General features: G+C 46.3%; 1 protein-coding gene across 4 annotated transcripts in view; it reads left to right on the top strand.

Annotated features, from left to right (window-relative positions):
- CALCOCO2 (calcium binding and coiled-coil domain 2) overlaps positions 1-22,406 on the top strand; it is a 161,882-nt gene that overhangs the window by 18,050 nt on the left and 121,426 nt on the right. The window lies entirely within an intron of this gene.

A 22,406-nucleotide genomic window follows, 5' to 3' on the forward strand; every position in this document is an offset into this window, starting at 1 on the left:
GAGGAGCAACTTACCGCCAAGCTGAAAAATGGGTGGCTGCCTGGATCCGGCCAGCGACACTACGCAGCCATTACAGGCACCCCCCACGAGCCTCCAAGGCAGCCGTCCGGCAGCGCAGGTTCCAGCGGTCCTCAAGGCGGAAAAAGGTACCAAGTCTCACGGGCGCGAGCTCCCACAAGCAGCAGCACCAAAATGAGGACACTACGCAAGCGACACCTAACAAGACCCCATCATACCAGAGCCTCAGCAGCCGGCACAGAATGACGCAACTGCCCGCTGCCCACACTGCACAACCGGCGAACAAGCGATGGCGCACACCTCAGGGCACCCTCAGAGCAGGCCCACCGACTCTGCCCCAGACTGCTGACTCGCACAGGCGACTTCCATCACATCCACTGACCCTCTCACCCGGCCGAAATCACGGCATTCAGTGTCACATGTTTCCACGCTTTACAGCCGACGCTACAAAACCGGTGACTGTACCGCTGCATCTCTCACAGGGCTCTACCGGAGCTGCCTCCCGACGCAGTGACACCATGCCCAGGGGCAACAAAGGTGGGACTATTCATGGCAGCAACTGGGACTTACCGAGTTTGGGCATAGGCTGAAGCACTTATCATATTGCCGCACAAGGGTATACTTAGCCTGGTATGACACCAATCACCACTACAGCTAAATACCTGGACTCTGATAACAAATGCATGTCTCTCACCTACGATGCTACCATGCCAACATTAACCCTTAAACTGTAATGTTATAATTTCTGTTCAAACTTAACTCCAGTGGTATCTTATATTATGCTATTTATGTTATACATGTTAATACCTTGCTAGCTGATTATATTATGAGTCCTAAGCAGCCGTCCATTCCTGAGAGCAGCAAACAGAAGCGCCTATACAAACCGTCTTAAAATCACTTTTTTTTTGGGGGGCAATCACACTGCTAGGCAAACGCAGTACACCCACACAACGCAAAGCTTACCAGACTAAAGCTGTATGATTGTTTACTCCCTTATTACATGTTTAAATCTTACACACTGACAGTTCCACACAAAGGCCCTGTTAAGCCTTTCAAGACACTACTGTTTACACTAGCTTATCTGCCTACAACGCTGATCCTGCTACTACTATTGCTTAAACAAGTCATTAGTGCAAATACTTAAAGCATGCATCACATAAACAGTGAACAGAATGTTACCTGCACGTAACCTTAACTATCAGCCTAGTTAGCCAGGAAACATGCATTGCCTAGCAAATACTGTACCTGTTAATCATCTGCGGTCTACGCTTGTTAATATTATTTTATATAACCACATAGGCACTGAAAGCGCTAAACAGGTTATTTATTACTTGTATTTCATTTGTATTTTGATGTATTATATGTTTTAAGCGCCACTCAGCCGTAGCACTGCCACCATCCTCACGCAATGGAGACACTTAGGCACCCCTCTTGAACCTACTGCCGCTTATAAGGCAGCCGCTAATTACCGTTTGACATTGACATCAGCTCTCATGGTCAGACATGATAAAAGTCACAAATATGACACGTACGCCCTCGGACGACGGAATCATGCGAGACTATGCGCCTCGAAGCTAGACACCTCAGCGCATTTAGACGTATCATACACGGCTAGACAGTCCTCACAACATGAATCTCCCTAGGACGCACCAACTCTTTCATTGATTATAGCAACCTACCACACAGGCACTAAAAACGCTACCAAATAGTCACATGGCCACACATACCATACAGTACACACCACTTTGTTATATGTATTGAAACGTTATTTTCCTGTCTTGTTACTCTCATGTTTAAAACTAAAATATTGTGCTGTTTAAACTGCCACATGTTGAAATGCTGACAAAACGCTAGCAGACGCTGTTGTGGCGCTGCAGGCTCTATTGTTATTTCATGCACAAACAAAAATAAAGAATTAAAAAAAAAAAAAAAAAAAAAAGAAAGGTTGTCCGCATATGCGGCCGTTTTGAATTCCTCGTTTCGGAGTTGGATACCTGTGATGTTTGGGTTGGTCCTAATGGCCTGCAGAAGGGGTCCCAGGGAGAGGGCAAAGAGGACAGGGGACAGTGGGCATCCTTGTTGCGTGCCGTTATATATTTGAAAAGAGGGTGGGTGGGTGAGTGGGAGAAGTAGGTTTGCCGTCAGTGCCCCAAATAGGAATGGCCATAATAGTTGGTCGAACGCCTTCTCGGCATCGAGCAACAGTACTAGCGTCGGGGTCTGTTGTTTGCTACCCATATGAGATCAAAGGTGCGCCTTATGTTATCGCACGCCTGCCGTGTGGGGATGAAACCGACTTGGTCGGGATTGATTAGTTTTGTTAGAAACGGGTTCAAGCTTTCAGGTAGGATCTTTGTGAACAATTTGATGTCCACATTGAGAAGCGAGATCAGGCGGAAGTGCCCAGGTTCTAGGTGCGTTTTGTTGGGTTTGGGGAGCAGGCAAATATTTGCTCGTAGCATGTCTGCTGGGAAGGGTTCTCCTTCCAGGATAGTGTTAAAGAGGTTGGGCAAATGGGGGAGTAGTGTGGCATTAAAGGTCTTGTAGTAAAGGCCGGTGTGACAGATCCCTCTGTCTTGGAACTATAGTGCTATCCCAGTTGATTTGTGTGGATTTGTGTAATTGTCTGTCCGTACTTCCCCATTCGTTTATTTGTTAATCTACCGAACAAACTGCTGAACGGCTGGCCACCCAGAAGAGTAGTGTGCTGCTGGTTAACCTATTGGCCCCAATTCGAACGTTGTGGTTAACCGCAGACACCTCTTAATTGAAACTGTATGCTGGGTGGTTGTCGTTCGTATGCTGACCACGAGGCGGCGGCCATCTTAGATGCACGAATACACAGCGGTGTTCGTCGCCAAACCTATGGAACCCAAAACTGACACTTTTTCTCCCGAACACCGCTGAAACCGCCGACCTCCATTCTTTGTCATCCGGCATACGTACACCGGTCCGTTCGGGACTTTTATTTCATGAATGAATTTAACCCAGATAGCCATCCCATGGAGCCCTTCGTATACGGAAAGAACAGTGTGAAAGACTTTGGCTCCATGGCGATTGAACTGTGTGTATTGGATCTGAGCGCCATTCGGTAATAATGTGCACTCAGATCTAGGCTATCTGGGGATACGTTATATGTACTGAATACATTCGGTAGTTTTACAGTTATGGAATTTTATGTATTTTTACTGTATCATTTAAAATGGATAGAGAGGAGGGGTTTGCTTGTACCAAGGGGAGGGTTTATGCCTGAGCCACTGTCTTCCATCTGGTCCCCTAGGGGTGTGTCCACCAGGTGGGAGACCTGCATAAATACTGGGCATGTAGCCCTCAATAAATCAGATTCCTGTTTTACCCTCAAGACGGAGTTTGGTCTCGTGTTTGGGGGGATTTCTACTTTGGAGTATTCTTTTGCCTGTTCCAGGATAGAAGGTGTTCGCATGATTCTCCGTTCAGAAGTTTGGAGCATTCCCTTGTATTCAGTTCGGGAGTTTGGCAGTCTACAGTAACTGTGCCTGCGTCTCTAAAAGGGAGAAGATCGACTAAATGGCAGTTTCACTCCTTTATGCCGGGAGTGTCTTAACAGCTGGTAAAGCGATCCGGGCCGGGTGTCTTTTTGGGTTTCAGGGTTTTGGCTATCTCCTCTAGGGTGATCGGTGCTGCTAATGTCATAGCTGCGGTGGCGGATAGGGCAGGGAGTTGGATGGAGGCAAGTATTGGTTGGTGAGGTTTGCGATCGTGTCGGTTTCCCGTCGTGCTTGTGGATTGTGGTCGTAGAGTGTGGTGAAGTATTGTTGGAATATTTCAGCAATACGTTGTGGTTGGTCGCAGAGGAGCCCGTTGGGGTCGTGAATCATATCTGCTTGTGGGACGTCCTTTGTTCAGTCTACGGGCCAAGAGGGTGTCGGCTTTATTAGATTTCTCGCTGTTTGGTCCACTGTTGTGCTTTGGCGGAGTCTCTGGCCTTTGATTGTAGTCTTTGATTTATTTTTTACAATTTGCGATTTGGGAGTGTAGGTCTGGGGTGGGGTTTTGTTTGAGTTTGACCTCCAAGAGACGCAGTTCTTGGAGATTGCACTCTAGGTTGGCTAGTTGTTGGTTTTTGTGGGCTGTTGCTATGCTTATTATGGTGCCTCAAAGGACTGTCTTGTGTGCAGCCCAGAGGTTGCTCTCGGAAGAGACTGAGCCTTGGTTGAGGGTGAAGTAGTCTGTGATCGCGTGTTGGATGGATTCTCTCTTTTGTGGGTTATGCAGGAGTGTAGGGTTCAGGCGCCACGTCCATGGTCGCACCGTGTTGGGAAGGTCTATTTTAAGGTTAATTTTGGCGTGGTCCGACCATGTGATGGAACCTATAGATGAGAGGGTTGAGGGCATGAGGTAAAGGGGAGACCAGGAAGATATCGATTCTCGAGTGGGATTGATGAGGGTGGGAGAAGAAGGTGAAGTCCAGAGGTCTAGCAGGGGCGTTTTCACCATAAAGGAGTTTAACAATATGTCCACTTTGGAGGTGGGGGGACGACGTTACGTCCCCAAATTGTGGGGCGTTTTCTGTCCATGGATGGTGAGGGGGTGGCATTATAATCGCCTCCTATTATCTGGTGGTGGGAGGGAAAGAGTGCCAGGGGGGCTTGAAGGGTCTGCCAAAAGGTGGCACATGGTGCGTTGGGTGCATAAACTGATGTGATCACGTATTTTTAGGGTCCCGAGTGTCCAGTGATCGTTATGTATCTGCCTTGTGAGTCTGCAATAGTCTGTTGGATGCTCAATGGGCAGGATTTATGCAGTAGTATTGCTACTCCATTCTGCTTTCATGAGGGGGGGTTTGCTAAATGGCATCTGTTGTAATGTTGGATGAGGAGAGGGAACAGTTTATGTTGGGTGTAGTGGGTTTCTTGGAGTTATAAGATGTCTGCTCTCTTTTGGTTGGCCCATCATAGGAGTTGGTGGCATTTGCTAGGGTTGTTTAGGCCTTTACATTTTATGGACATACATTTCAGCTAGACATAGTGGTCTCAGGGTGTCGGTGGGGGCCTGGGTTTTTGTTTCAAGGGGAGAGTGTTTTCCCGGTGGGGGGGAGGGGGGGGGCGCAGGGGGAGAAGGGGAAGAAAAAAGGAGAGAAGAGAAAAAAATAAAAAGGGGGGTGGGGTAAGCGGCTTGGTCTTATGTTTTACTTGCCAAGTCTTGGGGGGTGGAGATCCTCCGGGATGGAGGGTGTGTGGGGGACAGGTGGTGTAGAGTTGAGTGGTGGGTGGTGTCGGTTCGGTTGTAAGGGGAAAGGACGTAGCCAGGGTGTGGGGCAGAGTGGTGCGAGGCCACTAGGCTCCGTCGTGCGCCCCCGGACATCGTGTATAGATGCCTTGGTGGCATCGAGGGGGTGAGGAATGAGGTTAGGGGAGCATGGTAGTCATGTCTGTGTTCGTCGTAGATGTTCAGATTCGTATTAGTGTGCGTGGATCAGGGGGGTACGGTTGGGCTGCAGGAGGTGTAAAAGCAGAAGGGTCGCCCTTTTAATGTTGAAACACAGAAGGAAATACATTCGGATATCATAGTATACACACTTATTCCAGTCCAGTATTGGTGTGCTAAAGGGCAGCCTAGGGTTAGTGCCTGTGAGCCAGTAAGTGATGAAGGATCCCTTTATGTTTTAGCAGTGTCTTTGTGGGCAGCCATATCTGTCACCCATGTGGGGGTTTAGTTTTTGGCCATTTGTAAGCTGGTCACACCAATTGCATCAGAGGGCAGTGTTTATAGTCCTCATAGACTTTCTAGGCTCAATTGTGGCCTGGGATGTCTAGCTGTAGTTCAGGTAGTTCGTGTTCAGATGTTCTTAAAAAGTTTAGTGCGATCTTGACTGGCGGTAGTATGTGTATTCCCTATTTGCATTGCAGGCAAATTTGTGTATTGTGGTTTCTGTCTGTAATCTGGGTCTATGGCAGGTGGACAAGGTTGGGCTGTTCCAGCCGGTGATGGCTGGGGACTGTGTGGGGGCCCCTGTGCGTGTCACCGGTGTAAATATGGACTATAGGGTCTGTCCTGTACGTTGCCATGCGTTATACGGGTAATAGTGAGCGGTTCTGGTTAGCTGCGGTTGGAGGCAGTGTGTGGTTCTTATGTAAGTGACATGTCAGCTTGCTGATTGCAGCATTTATCCCACAATTGGGTTTATATCATTTAGGTGGTTTGGGGTAATTCTAGCCTGTGGAGTCTGGGGGTTGTGTATGGCCCCTAAGCGTTGGACAGGCGTAATGGTAGACGCTAGCCTTCATTTCCAATAGGGATATACTTCAGTTTGACCAGTTATGCACTGGGGCACTGTGTGCGGCTTGTACCCCGTATATGGGTGTAGATCGGTGAGGCAATGTTAAGCCGTTCTGAACCTTTGTAGTTGGGGGTGGTATATGGCCCCACACGTCTGATAGACTTAATTGTAAACTGTCACTTTACATACAGCGCTGAGACCTTTCTAAATAAATAAATCTGTTCTGTGGTAGTTAGAAGCTCCCAGCTAAAGGTTTAGCGGGATAAACTGGTGCGTAACCTTAGAGAGCCCAGATGGTGATGTCGGCCGTTCACCGGAGAGTTCCTTGTCCTGCGTGGGCCCCTGTGTAGGTGGAAGTTTGGGTGAGTTCGCTCTGTTTAGGAGGGGGTCTCTTCCTTGGCATTTGGCGTTTGAAGGGGTGTCCCCACATATATCTCCAGCCTTGTTGATTTGGGGCCGTGGTAAGCAGTTTCAATTCCCGCAGTTTGCGCAGGGTAGATAGGGCTTGGTCCTGAAAGAATTGAAGTGTGTGATCTTGCAGGTTGGGTGGGTTATCTCTGGTTGCTACCATTAGTTTCTCCTTCACAGTGAAGTGCAGCATCCAGACTATCATGTCCCTGGGTGCCGTGGGGTTAAGGGCTGGTGGGCACAAGGCTCGGTGAGCTCTTTCGATCGCGAGCTCCTGGGTGGAGGCCTCTGGCGCGAGTGAGCAGGATAGGTCTGTCAGGGTCGGGGTTATCGCGTCCGCCGTGATGGTCTCTGGCAAGCCCCTTATCCGGGTGTAATTTCTGTGGGAGCGATTATTTAAATCCTGCACGCCGTCTTCTAGTTGAATAATTTTATCATATGCCAGAGCAAGGTCCCTCTCGTGTGTGCTTGTTTTATCAAGTAGGCCTTCCATGTGTACTTCGGCCTGTGATGTGCGGGAGGCGAGCGAGTCCAGGTCCTCCCTTAGGCGCGAGATGTGTTTCTCCAGTTCCGCGGCGGTGTAGGCCTTGATGTCGTTGGTGGCCTCCCGTAGGAGCCTGCGCATGTCGGATTTGGTGAAGGGGGCTTCAGTGCCTTCCCCGGCGTCACTGCCGTCTGACTCTGAGTCGCAGCCTTGTGATGCGGACGGCCGCCCTTGTTCCCTGTGTATGCAGAACACCAAGGCCTCGGACTGAGGTAAGTCTTTTTTTTTTTTTTATTCCTCCCATGGTTGAGGTGGGCTTGGGGTACTTCCGATGTCTGGTGGGTTCTAGGGTAGTGCTTGTGGGCTCAGATGGTTGCGGATAGAGTGCCCGCGGGAGCAAAGGGCTCACACGTCTTTCTCCATGGATGGTTAGGCTCCGCCTCCTGCTGTAGTGTTCTTTTAAGCATTGACAATAAAATAATGTAACATTACAGAAATCATGGCCTTGATTAAATAGGCTTTCCAAATGATTCAATACTGTTAGAAAATGGTCCAAATGATTTATCTACAGAACTCGCAATTAAAGTCTATCAGAATTTTTTGTAGACAAATCATTGGAAAGTTTTCCAACAGTATTGGATCATTTTGGAAAGCTTATTAAATTGAGGCCCATGTTTATAATTATGTTAGTGTGTTTAAGTATAAATAGAAGATTACAGGTGAAAGATAAAAACAGACAGAAGAGAATGAGAGTTAGGAAATTGAATAGAAAGAAAACAAGGAGAGGGAATTAGTGGAAAAGGAAAAAAGGCTGAAGTTAAAGACAAATTATTTTAAAGGCAATCATATTTTTAAATACATATATGGTTTTGTATGCTTTTAATACATTATCCATGCAATTAATTTAAAATAGAATTGATGAAACCTTTCAAGCACCATAACTAGCACAGTGTGCAGTGCCTTGATGCCTTTAATATAGGCAGCCAAACTGTATTAGAATGATTTGACATATTTCCTGGCTTCTTCTGAGCGTGGCTCCCTACCTCAATGAGAGCCTGAAGTTCTCTTCCTGAACCAAGCCTGATAGTGCAGTTATTGGCTCATTAGCTGGAGTGATCAGCTTTCTGACTCCCTAGAGAGATGGGGAGGTAAGAAGCCAAGCTATTCTAAAATACTTTAATTGGAGGGGAACCGGTGCTGTAGTGGTAAAGATGCTTGGCATGTTCCTTTAACTTCAGCTTGAAGTATCACCCTGATTAGATTATAAGATAACCATGTTACCGTAACCATTCATCACTCATCACTTCACTTACTGAACAAAGTACTTTATAATGGAAATGGCACTGAATGTGTGTGCACGAATTGCATCAGCATATCTTGACCTTTTTCATATCTTGAAAAAAATACCTTGCATTCCCCATTTATCATTGTTTATTGAGTCATATGGCTGGAAGAAGATTTTCTCATTAGAATGATACGTGTATTCTTTTATATTTACCAACTATATTTAAATGTTTTTACTATGTAGCAACAGCCATTATGGGAATTGAACATAAAGGTTAAAACAAATGCAAGCAGTTGGGGGACTGAACTCCTTGACGCAGCATACTAAATAGTATACAAAGAAAGTGAGGGAAGACCAACACAGAAAAATATTTCTGTGAGATTTATGGAAAATGCTTTTGGTCTACAAGGACAGAGACAGCAATGGAGAAGGAATAGGAAGTCAAATCTTCCCAACACTGGAAAGTATGAAGTGGGATTGAGGGTGGACCAGAAGGAGCAATGATGAAGAGTAGGCCCACCTAAAAGAGTGGACAAACATGAAATGGATTGGGGACATGTCAACCTGACAACCTCAATGGCCAGCATTATTCACAGTTGCCCATGCACAGTTCTTCAGATGTTTACTTTCTTAGATGGTGAAGCCAGGATAGGAGCTAGTACTAATGATACGTTAGGACAGGGATAGGCAACCTTTGGCGCTCCAGATGTTGTGAACTACATCTCCCACAATGCTCTTACAGCCATAATGTTGGCAAAGCATCATGGGATGTGTAGTCCAAAACATATGCAGTGCCGAAGGTTGCCTATCCCTGCGTTTTTTTTTTGTTTTGGTTTTTTCTTCACTCAATCATTTATTACTAGATTTATATATACTATACTTGGCATAGGGCTTGGTGCATGCTTGGGCGTCCGCAGAAATTATTCAGATGGTGGAATTGTATAATGGTAATGACAAAAATGCTCTGCCTCTTTGACAGTGTCACAAAGGGGAGGGGCATAGTCATTATTGCATAAAGCTCAGGCATGCAAAGGGTTGAAAAACATGATATAATAATAATAATTTAATGTTAACACTGTTTAATGCACCCCATTAGTTATACACCCGTGATCAAGGAACTATAACTGAATTATTAAAAAAAAAAAAGGTAGAATCTGCATTTGGTGTTACATTTAGCCAAAGCAGAAGGTGGCATGCACAACACCAGATTGCACCCACAGCATTTTTCACCAGATTGCACCCACAGTACCATATTTTACTTGCCACAGCACCAGACTGTGCACAAAGCTATTGTCACAGCAGGTAGCATGCACAACAGTTGCCAAAGTACTAGGAGACACTCACAGCACCAGCTACAGCACCAGAAAGTGGCCACAGGCCCACATCACCAGATTGCACCAATAATACGTCACACAGCACCTTATAAATGCCAGAAATAATAATGGGCCCTGCAGGGGGTCTCTCACATAGTGTATCAGTATCCAATAGAGAATCTCCTGTTAGAAAGAGTCCCCTCCAGGCTCCATCAGAAACTACAATTGAGTGTAATGGACCCTGTAGGTGTCTTTCTAGCAGCTCCCCTCTCAGTGTCTTTTAGAGTGTCTCTGTTAGAAAAAGTCTCCTCCAGGCCCCATTAGGGAATACATTGGAGACTAATGGGCCCTGGAGGAGGGTATCTCTAACACTCTGGTTCCTATTTCCACAATATAGTAATATAACACAACTCTATGATACCCAGCCCAAGTTGGCTCCTCTCACCTTAATTATTTTTGCTGGCTGCAGTGGGGGCCATCAGACTGACTGCTGTGGCTGGCTGGTGTCAGACTTGGCGGCCGGCAGAAATTTAGGTGTGCCACACAGACAGGGCCTGTGCAAGCATTTTTGACTTCTAGCTGTAATTATACGTCTTTCTCCTCTTTAGCCTAGAAAAGAGCCAACATTTTTTCACTTGTGTACCCCTTGACAACCAGTTTCCATAAATTGTACCCCTTGTATTAACACAATATTAGTAATTAATATAGTTGCAGCTATTTCAAATTCATACATTTTTCTCAGTCCCAGGCTCCCTGCTTCTCCTCTACCCCAGGCATATTAGTAAATACAATGCAGATACACAGATACACACACTGACACACATGCTAAAGCACAGATACAAACACTCATACATACAGATACAGACACACAGAGGCAAACACTGTCACACATGCAGATGCACAGACACGCAGATACACAGAAACACAGTTACAAACAATGCCAGAAATGCAGATGCAAAGACACACATATACAAACACTTACACACATTCAGATACACAGACACACAGTGGCACACATGCAGATACACAGATACAAACACTGCTGCAGATGCACAGATATACAGATACAAACACTGACACACATGCATATACACAGACACACATAAGCAAATACTGGCACACATGCAGATACACAGACACAGAAGCACACACTAGCACACATCTTGATACACAGATACTCAGAAGCTAACACTGACACACACGCAGATACACGTAAACACAGATACAAACACTGCCAGAAATGCAGATGTACAGACACAAACACTGACACACATGCAGGTGCACAGACATACACTGACACACATCCCATCTGTTGCATGTCTTACCCTCTTTAGTGTATCCTATCCTCCCTTTACTCTTTGTGTTTTACACCTTCACCAGACCCGCTTTGTGTCTTCCCCCCAGCCCCTCTGTGTGTCACTTTATTCTGCCCCAGCACCTCTATGTGTATCTTTTCTAACAGCCCCCTCTGTGTGTCTCATTCACTCTTCACCCCTCTGTGTGTCTCATTTCCTCCCCAGCCCCACCATGTGTCCCATTCCGCCCCAGTCTCTAAAAGTGTCGTTTAGGGAGGCAGAGCTGAAGACATCTCACCAAAACCTTGTAAAAATGTTCTATAACCACCACAATGATGCGGGCAGATGTCCAGATTTTGGAATAACAAATATATTTCTCTATTGAGAGATTTGGGTGTGTCTTCAGTGTTAGAGAGTTAAATGCTGGCAAAAAGTGATTAACAGGAGAGTAAAAGTGTTGTAAAATGGGAGGCGGAGTCTGGCCATCATGACGGAGAGGCGCATTTTACATGTACTCCCACACAATCTTCAATAAATAAAATCCAGTACAGGCGAGCGTTCACTCACTCTGACTAGGGTAGTGTGATAATGGGAAACAAATCTATAAAGGAGTATGATTTAGTAGCATGTGAAAGGAATGTATAACATATGATCAGTCCTGCAGGATATGTAAGCCAGGTAACTTCTGGAAATTACATTTTTTCGAAGTTTGTACAAGTAGAATGACCAAGTTTAAATTAAAATCCTATAAAACGAATGCCCCTTCCTGGAAACCATTCAGACAGCCCCCGGATATGGAAAAGAAAAAAACAACGCCCAGCACTCTCTATAATTTTAAATAATAACACATCTGCTATGTGTCTTTTTCAAGCATGGGTCTTTTTTAATACTGCTTTAAAAAAGGCATAGCCAAAATGGTTTTGGGTTGCCAATAAAGGGATCTCATTTTAAATTATAAGGAGTGCTGGATTTTCATTTTATATTGCTTACTGTGTTGGCATGGAAGAATCTGTGTCCCTGCCCCTCAAAATGTGAACAGCTGGATGCTCTTTCCTATCAATGCCCCAGGATATGGGACAGAACAGCAATTTAGAATTTGGTAAATATACATTAAAAAACATATAGGGTACATTGAGGATAGTGCCTTTAACAATTGTGTATTGCTAAATCCACTATATGACCTACTAGAACAAAGGGAAAAGACTTTGCCAATGTGTCCTGGACTATAAAGCATGTCTCTTCGAGGAATATTGTTGATGCTTTAAAGGAGCCAAACATTGCTAGCTCCTTGGAACTTTTTTTTGGGGGGGGAAGATATTTAACCCCTCTAATGTTGAAAGAAAATATTTTAAGGTCCGTCATATGGAAAGATATGAGTTTAATGCATTGAAAACTCACTTCTTCAAGAAAGCATATCAATTAAACTGTTAGCAGGTTTTCATCCCCCCCATGACTCCTCTCCTGCAACTGTCAAAAATGACCTACTAAGCCCTCAATTAATACTTTTCTAACAACCTAGTTCGTACCCCTACTTTTACCCTTTGTGTCACTATACCCCATTCCCTCTAATATGTAAGCTCATGGTTCCTGTACGTCCAGTTGTCTGGTTACAATTACATGTCTGTTGGTCCACCCATTGTACAGCGCTACGGAATCTGATGGCGCTGTAAAAATAAAATAATAATAATAATAATGCAAAACAGGAAGAGTGTGTTTTGGTGTCTGAATGCTATCAGCATAAGAAACCAACGGATAAAGTAGTGCAAAAACAGTAACAGCAGAACATAATTCTAATACAAGGCAATGAGCTAGTTACAAAGTTTCTTTAAAGGAAAACTCCAGTGCCAGGAAAACAATCCGGTTTCCTGGCACTGGAGGTTCCCTCTCCCTCTCCCTCCCACCCCCCAATCCCCAGTTACTGAAGGGGTGTAAACCCCTTCAGTCACTTCCCTGAGACAGCGACGATGTCCCTCGTTGCTGTCTCCTCCTCCGCGCCGCTCCTCCTACTGTCTCTGTCGGCCGGTGGGTGAGACTGATCCCGCCCACCGGCCGAGGAGACCTAATGCGCATGCGCGGCAATGCCACGCATGCGCATTAGCGCTCCCCATAGGAAAGCTTCGAAAAAGATTTTCAATGCTTTCCTATGAGGAAATGAGCGACGCTCTAGCAAAGAAAATCTTTGCTATAAATCAGGAAGTGACCTCTAGTGGCTGTCTAGTAGACAGCCACTAGAGGTGGAGTTAACCCTGCAATGTAATTATTGCAGTTTATAAAAAAACTGCAATAATTACACTTGCAGGGTTAAGAGTAGTGGGAGTTGGCACCCAGACCACTCCAATGAGCAGAAGTGGTCTGGGTGCCTGGAGTGTCCCTTTAAGAGAAAACAACATACAATGTTCAATAGAGTTAAACATAGTTTACTATTTAAAGAAAAGACCACTCTAATCTAGTTAGCATGGGATACACAAATTAAAATTCACGTGAGCTTGTTCCATGTAGGAATGATGATAGTAAGCCGCTCTAGAGCATGTATAGAAGACACTATGATTGTTTGTCACTCTTTGTTGTTGGATATGGTAAGGCTCAGTGGATATTTTATTTATTTATTGATTCATAAAATATTTTACCAGGAAGGATACATTGAGATTTCTCTTGTTTTCAAGTATGTCCTGGGATATTCCATGTAGTGGTGGAGGCTTTTTGTGATAATGGTGGCAGTGAAGGCCATATCATTTTTTCAAAGCCTGCAAAGTTTATCTGAATAAGCCTTGGAAAATTTGGATTGTCTGGTTCTCCAGGGTGAATGAATTCCAGACCCTAAGGAAAATTGATTTATTCTTGTGAAACTTGGGATGGCGGGCCTGTGTGGAAAGTAAGCTGGCCCGTCCACTGAAATGGCATGCCAGCTTGATTTCAGGCTGCTGAAGCACTCTCAGAATAGTGCCCTTCACACAGCCCAAGCACGTCTAGTGATATCTGAAATGAAGACTTTAAGGACCATGTAACGGCACCCCCAGGCATAAAAGGTTTAAACCGCCGTTTAGGAGATCTTCCCCTTCCAGAGATACAGGCAAGCTACTGCAGAACAACAAACTCACGAACTGGATACAAAATAGCACTCCACCTCCTGAACTTGAACCTCACAAATAGCTGCTAGCAGATGAACAAGAAAAGCAGATAATTAGCTTACACTCCTGGCAATCAGTCTCTAACAGCATACAGTGAATCCCCCCCAAGAACGAGACAGAGCTCCGTGTTGAGAGTCAAGCAGTGGTCTGTTTAATGGCACCAAAGAACCTTCCTTTATGACAGTTTCCCTTAGGTAGGACCACCCACAGGGTGTTACAAAATAACCAATCATACACGTACATTTCAAAAGACACTCCCAGCATTTACACACAAAATCCTCCCCTCCGCCTGTGATACGATTATGTTACACAATGGTTTAACATAATTATCACAGACAGTAAAAATACAGTTTTTCCACATACCCTCTAACTTTAAAACCATACATCCAATCTCCATAAATTACATATTTAAACTCAGCATACTTTAAACATAAACACTCTCAAAAATCATACAAATCCCCCCAGTAGATAAAAAGATAGCCGGAAGTCCTTTATGACCGACCACAAGCACATTTTCCTGCCCAAAACAGTTCCATAGATTTGGGCTGTGCGGTCGGTCAATTTCCTGTAGAAAAACGGCTAAGTCCCATTGGAAGGCACGAACAGGTCCGTTCGTGCAAATAGCACATTAAAACAGTATGTTCGAATTGTCGAACGTACTTCGACTTTTACCGAAGTGTAGGCGACGGTAAGGGTCAGCGGTGTTCGTGTATTTGCGTAGCCGATTTTAGTTCCACAGATTCTTTAGCATACACCGCTGACCGCATTCGACTAAATTAAAATGGCTGCTGCCACGTGTTCCTTTGTCGAATGGCGGCCACTTCGACGACTTCGACAACTTCGGCACTTCGGCCGCATCCGAAGTGCCATATAAAAAGTGCCAAACCTTCCCCAACAGTATTAAAAGGGCCAGAATGGGGGCGTGGCCTGACAGCTCAACTGAATGGTCGCATGAGCTGTTAGCTCCTCCGTGAAACGACCCTCCACAGCGACTTTCATAGCGATAATCTGCCTATTTTACCCACTGAAACGGACAGGAGGAAGAAGACAACAGTATGACAACGAAATCCGCCAAAAAACCCAGGCACAAACAAACCGTGCTACACGTCCAGGAGCTATCCTCGCCGCATTTACAGGCCCAAAATGGCGCCGGAATGCCGAGATCCCCAGCGGCGTGCTCTGATGCCAGCGACCTCACCTCGGTCTCGGAGCCGGCGTATGCACCAGCCACGGATCTTTCGATCCACAAAATGCTACAGGCAATGCAGACATCATTGCAATCTGAAATGTCCAAAATGGCGCGGGACATCAGATCGGACATACAAGCCTTGGGAGACAGGACGTCCCGTCTAGAGGACAAATCGGAAGAAATAATATCTGCACATAATACCCTGGCAGATGCTTACACAGAACTCAAAGAGCAACTACATCGCCTTACAGAAAAGGTAGCGGATCATGAAGATAGGGATCGGCGCAGTAATATCCGCCTTCGCGGCATACCTGAGGCCGTTTTACCACAAGATCTCCAGGCCTATGCCATAAGTCTCTTCCAACTCCTAGTTCCAGACCTTACACCACGGGACTTCCTCATTGACCGCATACACAGGCTGCCTAAGCCGAAGTCTGCCTGTGACAGTCCCAAGGGACACTATAGTGAAGCTGCACTACTTTACCACCAAAGATTGCATTATGAGAGCCTCCAGACGCACGCAAGATCTACCGGAGCAATTCGCGGCAGTCCAGCTTTACACGGATCTCTCCGCATCCACGCTGTCTAAACGGAGAGAACTGAACAGCATTACCAAAGCCCTACGAGACGCAAACGTCCTATACCGCTGGGGATTCCCAGCCCGCCTGATTGTCAGGCGCAATGGCGTGGACCGCCATATTACCACCATCGAAGAAGGAAGAAGATCCCTAGCGGAGTGGAATATCGCCTTACCACCGCAACCTGACAGAGACACCCCACCTGGAAAGTGCCGCAAGACTGGAGTGTAGCAGCTTCAGCTAAGTGACTCTCCCACACCAACATTTACGCTGCCTTTCCTTCCATACATGAGGGCATATTAGCCCGACACCTTCCCTGTTACAGGACTTAATTTGTTATACTTGTTTTTTCTTTTCTAGTTATTTATCACCTTCTCAATTATCAGTACTAGCCTCGCAGATTTGCTCTATTTTTATCTGTGGTTTTCCCACACTTTTCTTAAGGGCTACTGGCAGGCTACGCTAGAATGTTTTATACTTGGGCTACTGACTTAGTAGTGTTACGGGGCTGGGGTGGTTAGCAAATGATGTATATATTGAGCCTCGCAGCCGCGGCGGGACTCTAACTCGGGTCCTCTCGCGGCGGCGATGCAAAGTGTTTGGAGTTCGTCCTACAGCACCCACACACCCCCGGCTACCTCTGTGGAATGCCCAGACCGCACGGACTGTTACCTGCCAATAAGGCAGGGTTCCTGAAATTCCATGCGGTCCCCCCCCGCAGCCTGATCTAGTTGTAGCACCAACCCGCAAGATTAGAGGCCAGTGCCGAAAAACACCATGCCTTAGAGCAGAAGTTCAGTTCTGATGGCTATGAGGGCCGACCACGGTGTGGTTTGCCACATTTCCCCCCACCAGGCTCAGAGGAGCCATGTTTTTGCTGTCTCAGCCGCAAGGCATTCTCTCTGATGGCCCTTTGTACATAGTTTATATCACCCAGTTCGCATACCAGGAGTCCCCCCCTGGTACTCACCCCACTATCCCAACTCTCCTACCCCAATATGGTATCTCAGGAGACGCAAGGCACCCGCCAAACTACAAATAATGCTCTATACACAACTTGACCACGCTATAATTCTGACGGGGTCATATTATACTGAGCGCACAACTTCGCTGCCTGTCACTTTCCTGTTAGGAAGGAAATTTAGCCTCTCACCACTTCGCCCCTGCGACCTGCATTGCACCACACTAATGCTACCCCCGCAACGAGTTTCACGACATACCAACTACAATACCTTTTTACCTCTAAATTACGATAACCACTCGCCCCACAAAGAGCTTACCACAGCTGCCCGCCTTCATACGCATTAATGACACTCAATATCTTGTCCTTAAATGTTAAAGGACTAAATACACCGCATAAACGGCGATTAACACTAGATGAAGCAAAAAAGAACAAGGCCCACATAGTGTTTCTTCAAGAAACACACTTCAAATGGGGACACCGTCCCAAGTTCAGCTCTAAATTATACCCCCACGACTATCACTCATGCTTCAAAACGAAAAAGAGAGGAGTATCCATACTAATAAGCAATTCGGTGGCATTTTCCCTTATCAAAAAAATAAGTGACAAACAGGGGCGATACCTCCTACTCCAGTGCCTCATTAACAATGAACCCTATACATTTCTCAATATATATGGCCCGCACACAAACCAGACGGAATTTTTAGAAACAATGTTTGCCCTAGCCACCATCCATAGACTCGGGGAACTCATACTAGGAGGAGATACTAATTTCCTCCTAGATTGCTCCCTAGATACAACCTCATCGCACAAAATTGCCGCATCATCGGCACGCACACTCAACAAGACTACCTCCTCGTTTTGTCACCTAATCTTAAATAATAACTTCCTTGACCCGTGGAGGGTTCTCCATCCCCTGGAACGGGATTACACGTCCCACTCCCCGGTGCATAATACCTATACGAGGATAGACAGGTTCCTTATACCTTCCACGACAATACACAGAGTAGCTAAGACCCAAATCGGTTTGATAACCTGGTCAGATCATGCCCCTGTAATGCTGACCATAACGGAACACTTCCCTGCAACAGGCAAAGGATCTTGGAGACTGAATGATTCCCTATTAACAGACCCGACACTCACAGAACAACTTACAGCGGACATCACCTCCTATTTCTATACAAATTCAACCCCCAACGTAGACATAACGACCATCTGGCAGGCACACAAAGCAGTTATACGCGGACTCCTAATCAGAGCAGGTAGCTATGCCAAAAAACAGAGACTCAAAGAATATACTACACTAATCTCAGAGATTACAAACCTCACGCACAAAAACAAATCAGCCCCAACACAATCCCTACAACGCCAATTGTTAACATTACAATCCAAACTCAGGGACATAGAACTTAGGAAAACGACTCATATGCTTCAGCGCTTTAAATATAACTTTTTCACACAAGGAAACAGGGCCGGGGCGTTGCTGGCAACACGACTCAAAGCACGTACAGCCAATTCAAAAATAGCTTATCTAACTGACAAGTCGAAACGCAAACTTACGAACCCTCAAGACATAGTGGAGGCGTTTGCAAACTACTATGGCACGTTATATAATCTCAAAGACGACCCTGACACCACTCCTCCGCCTAAATCGGCCATAGAGGACTTCCTGGCCAAGGCGAACCTCCCCAAATTGACACCAGATGATATAACCTCCCTTTCTGCACCATTAACCATAAAAGAAATAGAACGAACAATTCGGCACCTCCCCAAGCACAAGGCGCCTGGCCCTGACGGATACACAAACTTTTACTATCAAACATTTGCACCCACTCTATCACCTCACTTACTCACACTATTTAACCACTGTTTTGCTCAGGGCGCCCTGCCCCCTGAGATGCTGAGAGCCCACATTTCTACCCTCCCGAAACCAGGGAAATCTCCAACGCATTGCCCTAACTTCAGGCCCATCTCCTTGCTTAACGGAGACGTCAAATTATATGCTAAGCTCCTGGCCAACCGCCTCTCCAGCATACTTCCAAAACTTACACACAATGATCAATCTGGCTTTGTGAAGACCAGACAGGGCTCGGACAATACCAGGAAAATCCTGAATATTCTAGCACATACCAATGCCAACCGTGGAGAAGGCCTCCTCCTAGCATTAGACGCGGAGAAGGCCTTCAACAGGCTTAATTGGGATTATATGAGAATGGTCCTACAAGCTTTTGGCTTTACGCCCCCACTACTTTCTGGAATTATGGCTTTATATAATGAACCATCGGCACAAGTAGGAAATGCAGGTTTCCTGTCTACCCCCTTCAATATTTCTAATGGTACCAGGCAAGGTTGCCCCCTCTCACCACTGCTATTTGTTCTCTGCCTGGAACCGCTAGCCTATGTTATCAGACACCACCCTGATATTACAGGCATGTCGATGGGCACACACGAGTATAAACTGTCTATGTTCGCGGACGACATTTTCTTGACACTAAGCAATGTAGAGACGTCCCTGCCGACCTTACTACGACTTTTAGGCGACTATGGGGTATTATCGTACTATAAATTAAACCAGGCCAAAACCCAAGCCCTACCTGTTGGACTACAAAGAGCCACGATTACAGGGTTGGTTAGGGACTACAGATTCGACTGGCGAAAAGACCACATCACATATTTGGGGGTAAAAATAGCGCCCACTGTGGACCAAATATTTCATTATAATTATAGACCACTAATCCTAAAATGCAAAGCGGAATGCAACAAATGGAAACCAGTGAGACTGTCTTGGTTAGGCAGGATTAACACCATCAAAATGGTCCTAATCCCAAAACTACTATACGTATTCCGCCTATTGCACATACCAGCCCCACCTTCCTTTTTTAAAACCCTTCAGCAGATAATCTCCAAATTTATCTGGGATTCCCGGAGACCACGGCAAAGGGCGGAGTTAGTCTGCCGGACGTACACGCCTACTACAAAGCAGCTATTCTAGAAGCGGCGGTAAAGCTGCACACCCACAAAGGAATACACCAATGGGTAGATATGGAGGTGGCATACTCCGCTCAGATGCCTCTGGTTGACATTTTGTGGACCCCCTCACCCTACCGACCTAAAATCAGATCCCTACTCCCGACCACTTTACTGACCCTACGTCACTGGGATGCACTACATCGCAAACACAATCCTACCCACAAATTTCACCCTCGCACGCCATTATCGGTATTTCAGACAATCTCACCCTGGCTCTCACTTGGCTCCTGGGCCAAACTGGGAATTACCCATGTGAATCAAGTTATGCAGGGCAACCTCATTAAACCCTTCCCAGACCTGCAGAGGGAATTCAAGCTCGCTAATTCGTCAGTGCCTACTTGCAACTTAAGGGCATAATTTCATTTCATGTAATGCGAGATCTGGCGCCCTCATCCCCAGGTTCCAATGACATGGCCGCACTGCATGACAGATGCTGGCAAGCCCCAAACAAACACAAATCTCTATCCCTCTGCTACCAGCTGACCCTAGAGGCCACTACCGTGGTTACCCCAAATTTTGTGACCCAATGGCTCAAAGAGAGTGACGATTTCTTAACTGCAGCTGAAGTGCTGGCATCCCCACGGGCTCTCACTGGCCTTACACGATGCTACTCCCATGTGGAGGCTCACAAAAAACTGGTATATAGGTGGTACTTAACCCCCCACAGACTCCACTCGATGTTTAACAAGGTGCCTCCCTATTGCTGGAGATGTGGGACTGAACAAGGCACGATGCTCCACATCTGGTGGGCGTGCCCGCAAATACGGCCCCTGTGGATGGAAGCACAGGCTATCCTACAATCTCTGGGTATCCCGTCGCCACCTATAGATGTCCGTACAGGCTTGTTCCTCTCATACCCACACTCAACTCCAAAGCATGTAACAAAAGTAATGGCTATTGCTGCTATGGCAGTGAGAAATTTGATAGCGACTCATTGGAAACAACCCCAATGTCCCTCCCGAACACAACTAATAGACAAAATTCACCAGTACTACACATATGAAAGTATGTCAACCAAGTCTGCTGCTCAGCAAAAAAAATTCCAGGAGGACTGGGCATCATGGCTAGCCTTCAGGGCCGACTTGGCCATGACTCCACCACCCTAAGCCGTTGCGGCACTAACCAGGAAGAAGCCGACCCCTCCCCCCCACACTTTGCAGGCTCTGGTAGCCTGTCTCGTGTACCGAACCCTAGAGATAAATATGTAATAAGATAATGGGCCTCTGTACTATGATTAGACTATGCTATTATACAATGCTGCAATGTATATTTAATGTGACGTCTTCAGTGAAATGTTTCTAATGTCTCTAATGTGATACCCTTGCAAACCCCTCCCCCCCACTCCCCTTTTTCCTTTCTGTAACCCTAACCCTGATCCCACCTATTTGAAAATAAAAATTGTCAAATTGAGAAAAGGGCCAGAATGAGTGACATACACTCTGGTATGGCCGAATACTGTTTTTAAAGGGCCCAATCTCCCAGGGCCATAGTCCAGAGGCAACAGGCGGGCAACCAGGCTCCTCCAATGCACAGTGGCGAGATTGGGCTCGTCACAGACCACTATAGTGCCAGGAAAACAAACTCGTTTTCCTGGCACTTTAGTGTTAATAGGTCCCCCCCACCCTCAGGGTCCCACTCCCGCTAGGCTCTAGGTGTAGGAAGGGGTTAAACGCTTACCTTTCTCCAGCGCCAGGCTCCCTTGGCGCTGGGGACTCTCCTCCTCCTTTGGATGTCATCGGCTGAATGCGCATGCGCGGCAAGAGCCGTGCGCGCATTCAGTCAGTCCATAGGAAAGCATTCTCAATGCTTTCCTATTGACGCTGGCGTTTTCTCACTGTGAAAATCACAGTGAGAAGCGTGGAAGCGCCTCTAGCAGCTGTCAAGGAGACAGCCACTAGAGGCTGGCTTAACCCATATGTAAACATAGCAGTTTCTCTGAAACTGCTATGTTTACAGCAGGCAGGGTTAACCCTAGATGGACCTGGCACCCAGACCACTTCATTAAGCTGAAGTGGTCTGAGTGCCTGTAGTGGTCCTTTAATCAGGACAGGGAGGTGAATATTTGTCATGGAGAAACATTGGTATGAATGCTTCTCTGAAAGAAGCGTTGCTGTTGGATCAATCTGATTTCCATTGTGATAAAGTGAAGGCAGAGAGGCCTTTTAACCCCAGGGGAAGTACGTGTAGTTTGTGTGTTGCACAACACAAAGCTATGTTTAGTTATGGGCCCTTGGGGTGGAGCATTTGGAGAGAAAGGTGGGCCAGTGCTCCACTCCACAGTTTAGTGGTTTTCCTGGGAGACATAGATCCAGGCCAGGGTTTTTTGGACTGTCTCCAACCCACTGCTCAGCTGCAGATAATCAGCTGTAGCAGTGGGAATAAATCCCTCCCTGGTAGGCAGGTAAAGGGGGAAATGCTGGCTTCCTCCAAGGAAGCAGGTAGGAGAGAGGCTGTTTTC

This window comes from Pelobates fuscus, chromosome 6, assembly GCF_036172605.1.
Source record: "Pelobates fuscus isolate aPelFus1 chromosome 6, aPelFus1.pri, whole genome shotgun sequence".
Classification (NCBI taxonomy): Eukaryota; Metazoa; Chordata; class Amphibia; order Anura; family Pelobatidae; genus Pelobates; species Pelobates fuscus.